Below are 10249 nucleotides of genomic sequence, written 5' to 3' on the forward strand. Positions count from 1 at the left end.
CAAATTAATCACACCACGTCTGTTATGTTGTCAAAGCAGTGTATCAGGAAGTAACATATTTATTTAAATAAGTAAAACTAATTTTACCCTGACCTACATGTTATTGTTGTTCATTTGTATTTAAAAAAAAAATACATATATATATATGTATTTATAGAGAAGTGTTGCTTCCTGCTGAGCAACATTTAACTCCTGCATGTTGAAGATGTGTGACTTTATTTCGTCTCTACCCACACCATCACAGCTTAGCCTGCATGTTTCTCTGTTCTCCCACAGATGGAGACAAACACCACAGCCCCTCAGGCAACAGCTTCTCCATGTATACAAGCTGTACAGTATATTGGTGATTCTATAATGCACAATGGACAAAGACAGAAGAAAACAAGGGTTAAGCTCCCAGCTGTGTTCGACTGAAGGGTCTTTGAACTAGACCTGAACCTCTTCCGGCTGTAAGCACGTAGCTGAGTCTGACCTCTGACCTCCTGTTGACAGCATTAAACAAGCAACTGATGAATTTCCTCAAATAGAATATGAAATATTTAATGCTTGTTGTTCTTTGAAACATTATTGTGTCTCTAATCACAATTTGGGTGGAAGTTGTACACCTTTTACAGCGATGGCAGGAGACTCAACTCAAACACTGTATCCTGTCTTTGTGTAGTCTTCAGGGCCTCTGACAGCCACTTTGCACTTAGTAGTAAAACATCTGTATTTCATCTAAACATCAAAAAACAAGCAGGGAGCAGGCTCTATGCAGATGCAGGTGGAGGTATAAGTATTGCTTCAGTAAAAATATGTAAATATAATGGAAAAGGAAAATGGAAAATGTACTTAATATAGAAAAAAAAAATACTCAGAAAATACCCCCTGTGACAGTTAAACTATTCTATATTATATCACAAGATTATTGTTAGTTTGGTTAATGACAAAACATCATATTTTCAAAGTTTTTCCTTTCCTTTCCCTGTGAATTGTAGTGAAGTAGAAGTAGAAAGTAAAGTGTTTCCTGTGTGAAAAAGCAGTTTTCACAGTTCCACACAATCTTTTTAAATGAGCTGCAAAACTGCTGCTCTGGTTTTGCCTCATAAACCATAATGAATCTGATAAATGTTTTTGAAATTATTTAAATTGAGGTGAACAAGCTGGAGAGGAGGCCTAAATAATGAGAAGATTTCGGTTCAGCCTTCACAGCGGATACTGAGCCAACGTCTGTGGCTTCTGAAACCCTCCAATGTGGCAAGAAATGACAAACACTGTTGCAGAGGAGGAGAAAGGATTCAAAACCACACTGTCACCACATCTAAAGATCTTGTAAAATTTCTAATCTAGTACGCCCAATCCAGGCCAGCTGCTCCCTCTCTCCTGGTGATGATTTAGCTGCTTTGTCCCATTTATTCCCTTTTCTTTTGTGCCTAACATCAAAGCCTGAGACATTTACCTAAAGACAATTAGACCTCTGAAATAAGCTGGTGGTTTTCAGAGTTTCCCTATAGAACACTCAATAACCACTGTGACCCTCACCAGATTTTCATTTCCTTTTTGATGAGATTACTGTCAGTGGGAAGGTATTTTAACAGACGTGTAACTGCCACAAGAAAGGCAACATTTAGGAAAATGAGGGATATAAAGCAAATTGAAAGCACGTGCCTTCAAACAGATGCGGTTTTTCTATAATAAACGCTGGAGACTGCATATTGGCAATCGAAATTACACAGTTATATTTTCATAAATCACAAATATTTAATTGCATCCCAGGTCAGGGGCGGGTCAATCATGCTCTTCAGAGGACCTGATGTCAACAAGACAGTTTATCCTCACAGAGACCAAAACTAATGCTGTGTTCAGGTGATGCTCATCAGCTAGCAACACTAGGGTGTTGCCATCAAATGGCTGAAAAAGGGGTAAAAGAAAGAAAGCCGCACACTCATAAATCAATTGTAATCTTTTAGTTTTAAATGCTAGCTACAGATGAACATTTCAGCACAAATTCCCTCAGTAAAAACTTCCATCCATCATCTGATTGCTTATCCTTGTCATGGTGGGGCTGAAGCTTGTCCCGGGTGAGATAGGTTAAGAGGAGGGAAACAAAGTGTTCCCTGACCAGGAATCAAACCCCGGGTGCCATGGTGAGAGCACCGAAACCTAACCACTAGACCACCAGAGAACTGTAACATGACCTTGGGCCTCGGTAAAGTGAGTTCATGAAAATGTAGTTGATGTAAGCGCTCAGAAGGGCAACATAGGTGTTTCCAAAACTAAGATAATCTTCAACATTAGCTTTTTTAGATGTTTATATTATATTGTATTTATGTCATGGGGGTTTTAAAGGATATTTCAGTGACTTTTTGAAAAGTTGTCAAAGCTAGTGTAGAAGAAAATGGAATTAATTAAGAACGCTCAACCAGAAGATGACATCATCAAAGAGTGGTGAGGTTCACAAACATCTTATTACACCTAAAAGGCACTTTTTTGAGCAAAATGGTGAAAAGAAAACTTTCTGGGGGGAAAAAAATCAGTTGGGTAGATGAGTCACCCTCTGTGGCTGAGTGCTAGTTTCCTATTCTCAAGTGCTCTGACGTTACGTTATTTGGTGAATACTCAAACCAAACTGTATGTTTTTATCAAGTCATTATGAGGGAACCAAAGTAAACATAAAGCGTTTTTGAGTAACCATTGCCTATAATCTGGTGACTATTTATCCCTTGACCTCCATCGAGCACAGCCCTGTGACATCGCGGCCACAATGGTGTTTGTTCTTCACATGACTTCATAGTCTACTAGGAGAGTTTCAGAAGCAGAGTTTTGCCCACCAGACTTTATCAACTTGCTAGAACCTTGGGTAAGTAGGCAATGTAGTTCAATTGTATCCCTTTATTTTGAAAATTGACCAGATCCTCTATGCTGTTTGTGTGTCTTCTTTCACCTGAAACACATTGCTGCTGTGCCTGGTGGAATTTAATTAAATTTCATTAAATGTCAAGATATTTCACTGGATAAGTAAAAACTATGACCTGCTAATGGAGCTAAAGGAGAAGTCAGGATTTTCCCTCTGAGGACCATGAATGTCTGTACCAAACTTCATGGCAACCTATCTAATAGTTGTTAAGATATTTCAGTCTCAACCAAAGTGGTGGATTGACCACACTGCCATTCCTAGAGTCAAGAAAACTCACAGTTCTGAAGGTAACCAAACTCTCTCTGTTTTGATACTATTGGTGGCCAAGGTTGGTGAATAGAATATATATGTTGTCATCACTTTTCATTTAAAAAACCCAAACTAATTTCTCTAATGCTCTTTTATAAATGGGACTTTTTCAGCACACACAGGGACATTAAATCTTTCTGTCTTAACGTGTCTGTGACGAGCATCTGAACAGATGAATAGTGACAGTGTTCAGAACACAAGTTTCCACCGCTTACATGCCAAAACAAAAATAGCATTTTCTAAAAGAGTATTTAATATGCTTTGCATGGCCTCAATTGGTAAATTGACACCAATCACTCAAAAAGTCTATTTATTGAAATGAGGTCTAGTTTGAGAGGCTTGGTGGAACCCTTTGGCGATATTACAGTATAATAGGAAAGTCTGCGATATAATTATGGTATCACATCTATACTTTGTCAAACAGTTGAACCTCATAGGAAACACTGAAGAAGGAATGTCCAATTCCTAACAAAATACAGCACTGAAATGTACTCTAATGCATGGTTTCCTGTTCTGTTGTGATATCCTGTTTCTCTGGAACGCTATCAACTCAATCATTTCCTTGAGAAGATTCATGCCATGATTACCCAAACAAAGTTCATTTTGGCAGTAAAGAAAACGTAAAGCCACAGTTGCTCGTAGTTGACTACAGCCTGTCAAGTGGTGGTAAGTTAAAAATAAACAACGGAAGACAATGAAGTACTACTGACCTCTTGGTTACCTCAACGTTTTGGAAACCGTAAAGCAACCAAAGCGAAGGCTGCTGGGTATCAGGCATGATTGGAACGTTCATACATCAGATTGCTCAGCAGAACATGCCAGTTGCTGAACATTTAATGATAAAGTACTGTATGTGGTCACTGGCAGACATGTGGACGGTGGTTTTGTATTGTATGGTATGTTACTGTTTTGGAGTGAAGCCAGTGATGGACAGTGTGCACGAAAAATGTGGCTCGACTGGAATGAACGCCTGTAATATAACTGTGCATTGATTCGTGTCCAAACCTGTTTGTGTGCATGTTGTATATATAAACTGGTCTACTTTGCTTAAAGCCATGTATCTCCAAAATATAAAAAACAACCTTGGGGCCTGAGAGCGTTTACATTAACTGGGATCACACTGGGTCGAACCTTCACTCAACCATGACAAACTATGCGTTGTTTAAAAGTACAAAGCCTCATGAATCAACCTTTGCAAACCATTTTGAGATTCCAATATCACTGCTACAACTACTGTTTATTTTGTAAAATTGATTTTCCGCAGACAAAATTGTTTGTTTATGCCTCTGTAAATTTGGTTCAGTATCATTTAGACTAACACTGACTTTCTGATAACAAACTCCAAAAAGTTATTTTTTAGAAGTAAAAAGGATCATACACTTGTTCTTCATTATTCACATTTGCTAGTACAAGTTATTTGGTTACACAATGAGTAAACAATATTGTTAAAAAATGAGCCCCAGATCAATTGGATGAATATTTTATTAAAATTATTTGACTTTAATTGTACTAACAATGTGTTTGTAGGTCTTGTGTTGCCTCACAGCTGGGACTGATTTGTTGTTCAGTTGTAGCCTTAACAAAATACATGTGATGAAGTTCTTCCAAACGGATAAGGTTACATGTGAGGTGCCTCTGCAGTATCATAAAAGATATGTGTGGGTTCAAATTAAGAAAAGACAAAAGAGATGAGTGCTCTTTTGTCTTTTCTTAATGGTGTTCCGGTGAAAAGAGTAGCCAGAGTACCTGAGCACTATTTAACATTTTCAAAACATACTATGTACTTATTAATGCAGGGTGGGAGGGGTATAATTTAATCAGTTCAGAATTTCTTTTTGTAATGTTTCACACAATAAGATCATACAGCCTAATTGGCAGTATAATAGTGTAAATGTATTTTACCGTATTTGTTGCATTGCTTGTTGTAATATGTCTTAGTGTTGGCAAAATTAACACCTGGTTGGTCTGCATCAAGCGGCAACTGCCGTGACCGTGAAGAGAATCCTATGCAGAGGTGCCAAAAGGCTGCAGTTCCTCAAACGTCCACTTGAGGATGGCTACAGAACGAGTCAATAAGCCCCCATATTAAAACGTCCAACTTCACAGCAGAGACAAACATGTTTACAGCCTGGTACAAAAAATAGTTTTGGTGTCTATAGCTAATTTCCCCATTCTTTACAATTGTAACACAACTGTTCAAATTATATTAAGGCTTAAAGCTGTGAATAATTAACAGTGTGTCCACTTTGACAGATGGGTGTTGTTACAGATGGCTTGTTTGAAAATTCAGGCGTAACTTGGCTGATGATCCATGTCTGTGGTGATTTTTAGATTGACGATAGATGGAAGAGGCATGTCTGCCGACATGGCAGCAGCCAAAGCAACCACACTCTGAGCTTCCAAATGACTCTTCAGAAACCTGTGGGTGATGATGTCATGCATACGCTGTCCATTCTGAACCTAGCGTCTGCCTCAAGCTTCCTGCTTTCTAGCTGCTATACAGAATTTTCAGGTACAAAAAATTGAGTGCTTGTTTGAAGGTTTAAAGCTTTGTGTAAGTTAAAAAGTAGGAGAATTATTTTAAACCATAATAGAGTATGAAACACTTTAACTTCCATACAAAAATGAGCAATGCATAGCAAAACATAACATGGTTTTCACTCGGCAGTGTTGTAAGTTATATCTAGTTTCTATTTACGTCAGTGTGTCTGTTCGAATCTGGATAAATCTCTCGTAGGCACAATAAAACACAAAACACAAACATACTCATTTGAAAGCAGACCTTTATACATATTTACAAAAAGAAAAAATAAGTCTCCACACATGAGAAGAGATTAGCTGAAGACAGTTTCATTCCGTCTGCAAAGAAGTCGTCTGGAAAATCACAAGAGGTGAATATTGACACTGAGATGTAAATACGGCATAACAGAGTGTAACACATGAGGCCGTTGTAATGAATGAGGAGCAGCTCTGCACCACGTCTTTGAGGGAAACACTGAATGTTTAAAATGGTCTGCCATAAAAATGTCTCGTAGGAGTTCTGCCTCCTACTCGTGTGGGGTTTGGATCTGACGCAAATATACACAGAGCACACACTCATATACACACAATATCCACAAGCCGGAGTACATACAAGTGTGATTATTTTCATATTTTTTTAGGTGGTTGGATTTGATGGATTTTACAGGAGAACAGAGAGAAAATAGAAACTCTTTAGCTGGCAGTGCGCTCAGAATGAACTCAAAGTTGGCATCTTCTCTTAAGAAAATGGAAGGTTTGACGACTGTCAAACTGTGTGTGCATTCTGGCTACCATGCATTTTCCACTCACCAGCATGACGTTGCCTGAAAGCTGGTCACTAATGTCATATGATGACAGCCACAGATAGAGAGCCAAAGTCACTAGCCACTAGCGTCTGCTGCTCGCTTCTGTAATGTAATGGCTAGACGGTTCCTTTTTGAAAAGTTACATTTATTTATTTATGTCAGTTTTTAAAGAAATAACATGCTTGCTGTATTCCCCCTGTTTTCAATCTTCAGCTTTAGTCTGTGTACTAAGCTGCTGGTGGTAGCTTTCCTGCATTGCCATGGGAACAGCATCCATCTACTAATCTAAAACTGGGAAAGAAAGCAAATAAATGTATTTTCCATATTAATTTAAGCTAGAGTTGTATTTACCACTGTACTGGAAGATACATTAGTTACTGTACGCAGCTTCTGCAAGGCTTTGTCAGTTTGCTACTATGACCCATATCCTGTTCTGAGTGCTAACAAAATAAATGCCATTTTATCTTGATTAAAGTAGTATAGTGTTCATGTTTACTCTAATGGATAGCCATTCATCTTAAAACATGAACAGAAATGACTATAATGGTATGGCAAGAACCTACTGACTTCAAAATGACAGTGCGTCAGTAGCTACAACTCATAAGATATGATGTGCGGTTCAAGTTTCACTGGCCTGTACAGTGGTGGACGTTAATTTAGCTCTGAATATGAACAGACAAGCTTTTGACAGACAAAAAAAAACCTTCAAGTATTAACTTTCTTCACTCACAAAATGACTCGCAGGTGTTATCTGCTGTTAACACCGTTAAAGACACCTGAACTTACACCGTTTACTTGAAAACACACCACACACGTCCACAAGTCCTGATATCATTTGGATTTCACTGCCAGCTTCACACTCACCCACACACCCTTTCATTTCTGAGACATGGCTGTACCTGACACACACATTTTCAACATTCAACAGTTAAAGGAGCTACGCACTCCCCCATAAACTCTCTCCCTTTACTCAAACACATACATTGAAGAACTCAGCGCTGTTTAGCTCTTTCATATGGCCAAAGCTAAAGAACCCAGGCTATGTTAATTTTCTCTCTCTGCTTGGAGTCATTCTGGTTTGTTTTTCTTACAGCATCAAAAGTGTCTCTGATCCATTTCTGGGTCCCCCATTTGCCAGATTTACTGTCTTGGCCTCTGAAACTTAATTTCAGCTTCTCTCACTCTGATCCCACTCATGTCAAACACACACAAAGACACACACACATGTACTATACAAACACTCACACACATACAGAAATACAACCAGCAGAGCAAACAGATTGGGATCTTGCACGACCCAGCATGGGATATATTTAGTCTAATATAGGTGGATTCACATGCTCAGCATCATTGTGGAATGAAATTAAATACGAAAATATGACAGGCTGTTATTATTGGACTTAACCATGCATCTTCTTCCAGTTAACTGTCGAAAATAAAGTTAAGTTTTAATCTAGTTAGTCTGTCTGTCTTTCTCCTTCTCCCACTCCACTTTAAATGTTAGTAACGTTACTCTTCCATCCCTAATGCAATCTGATAGATAAACTACTCTACTGTCTCTGCTCAGCTCACTTCTGATGTCAACATTGGGTTTGTATTTGTTGTTCTGGGATACCATTTTTATTTCCAACTGCCTTGAGCTGAAGCTTTTAGATTTAAATGCCTGCAAGATGGTCCAGATTCTCAAAGATGACTATAGGCAGGACTCATCTGAATTTCTGCAGGTGGGAGTGAGAAGGTGCATCAAGAGAAACATTTGGAACATTTAGCATTCGGAAATCTTCCAAAATAAAAATAAAGAAAAGGACTGTGCAGACTTCAATGTGTGGGCACAAACATACAGTACATGCATACAAAGACAGATAGATAGACAGCTTGTGAGACATCGTGGTTGAAGCGTTTCCCAAAAAAACCTCTGACCTCACAACTCCGGAATCAAGCAGTTTTACTCCAGATTAAACAAAATAAATACCACTAAGAATAAAGTTAATAGAGGTGGAACATGTTGTGTTGGTTTAACATTTTAACATTAAGAACAAATCACAATTTACTGCCTTGTAAAGTCACTGAAATCGCTCACATCCCACAGGCCATTCGACGCCAGTCCCATTTAGCACTTTCTCAAGTTCCAACTTTGTACAATAAAGGTTTATTCATTATACATCGGGTCTGCTTTATAATTTACAGCCAGATGTCATTACCGGCTGGAGCTACAGGACCAGAAATATATTACTCCACTTCTTTAGTTGGGCTGGAACCCACTCAAAGTCACCCACGGTGCCCACTGTGGGTCCTGAGCCATAGGTTGAGAAACATGCATGTTCTGTACAAAGTCTCTTAGCAGTTCAGTTCATTATTCGGTCCTCTTTGAATCGTGTTTTCTCGTCCAAGTTGTATCAAACAGCATCGAAAATTCTTGTTCGTTTTCGCAGCCTCAGGCCCTGACTCGTTAAAACCATTTAAAACACATTCTGTCATGAATGTCAAGAGGAAAATTTAAAATTCTTTTTTTCTTTTTTCTTTTTGAGCTGGATTGTGTCTAATCTAAATAGCAGCTAAAGACATTTTTTCCCAGAAATTCACGAAGCAAAAATGAAAAAATGAAACATTTCCTGAATCTGTACACTCTCTTTACGTGGGACTCCAGGCAAACTAAACCAACACAGAGCATTTTCTCAGACAGTTCTAAAACACACCAGATCCAACACTTCCCCTCCCACACCTAAACTAAGCTCTCTGTTGCGTAGCATGAAATCAGTGCCCGATATGTCTGTGAACCATACCGGCTAACATTTCTAAACCTGGAGGAGAACATAATGGAAACATCTCCTGCAGTGTGTCTGTGTGGCTGCAACCTCCTGGGAAAGTAGATCTGTAACCTCATCAAAGCCGTCCCTGTGCTTTCATGTTTGTGGTGGCGGTCAGCCATCTCGTGGTCAGACCCCACCTATCTGAAGAAACAAAACTCTCCCTGTAGGTGAGCTGTTGCTATTTATCCGTTTGGGGGGAAAAGATGCAGAAAACATGTCAGTGCTATTTACTGCTATTCACAATCTACAGTAAATAATTTAAACAACTATCACTGCTGATTATTTTCCAAAAGGGGTTTTAGATTGATTCAGACAGAGAATATTTAAATGCCTGTCTGTGTTTGTTGTTTTTCAGTTCTGCTGTTGTTAGGCTGAAAACTGTTTCAAGAACAGCCTCTGTTGATGTGTTCAAGGATGCTCCCACATCTGAAATAATTCCTTTTCAACATGTTTCCTATGTTTGTCTCCTTGCTTTCACTTTCTGACAACACAGCTTGGCCATCAAAAGCTTTTGAGCAGTTGAACCTGAAATCCACGAAGGTCAAGGATAGAGTGCCCGTGAAATCTAAAGCTGTAAAGTTTGGAAAATGCTTCTTGCAACTGCAATAAAATGACTTTGAACAAGAAAAGGCAACATATTGTTCACTGTAATGGTTTGCATATCGTAGTGAAATTACTGCCTGGAAGGTTAAGAAATCAATCTAAAAACATCTGCTCTGTTTTGGAGAATAATTGGCAGTGTATGTGATTTGTAATTAGTGGGCAAGAACATGGAAAGCCAGTATAGTCCTTGAAGGCAGCACTAATTTCAGAATGGTTGGATAATTTTTTCAAATGTTCAATATCTACTCAGGGAATCCAAAATTTAAATCCTCTCCCACGCCCTTTGTCACGACACAGAGTGAGTT

At 38.7% G+C, this 10249-nt stretch overlaps 1 protein-coding gene across 4 annotated transcripts in view; it reads right to left on the reverse strand.

Annotated features, from left to right (window-relative positions):
- Nucleotides 1-5970: 5970 nt before the first annotated feature.
- sema3h (sema domain, immunoglobulin domain (Ig), short basic domain, secreted, (semaphorin) 3H) overlaps nucleotides 5971-10249 on the reverse strand; it is a 56067-nt gene continuing 51788 nt past the window's right edge. For all 4 annotated transcript variants that reach the window (XM_027288995.1, XM_019270875.2, XM_027288994.1 and 1 more), the window contains one exon: nucleotides 5971-10249. This exon is cut by the window's right edge and continues 841 nt beyond it. The gene's annotated coding sequence lies outside the window, so the exon portion shown is untranslated.

This window comes from Larimichthys crocea, chromosome XV (genome assembly GCF_000972845.2).
Source record: "Larimichthys crocea isolate SSNF chromosome XV, L_crocea_2.0, whole genome shotgun sequence".
Lineage (NCBI taxonomy): Eukaryota > Metazoa > Chordata > Actinopteri > Sciaenidae > Larimichthys > Larimichthys crocea.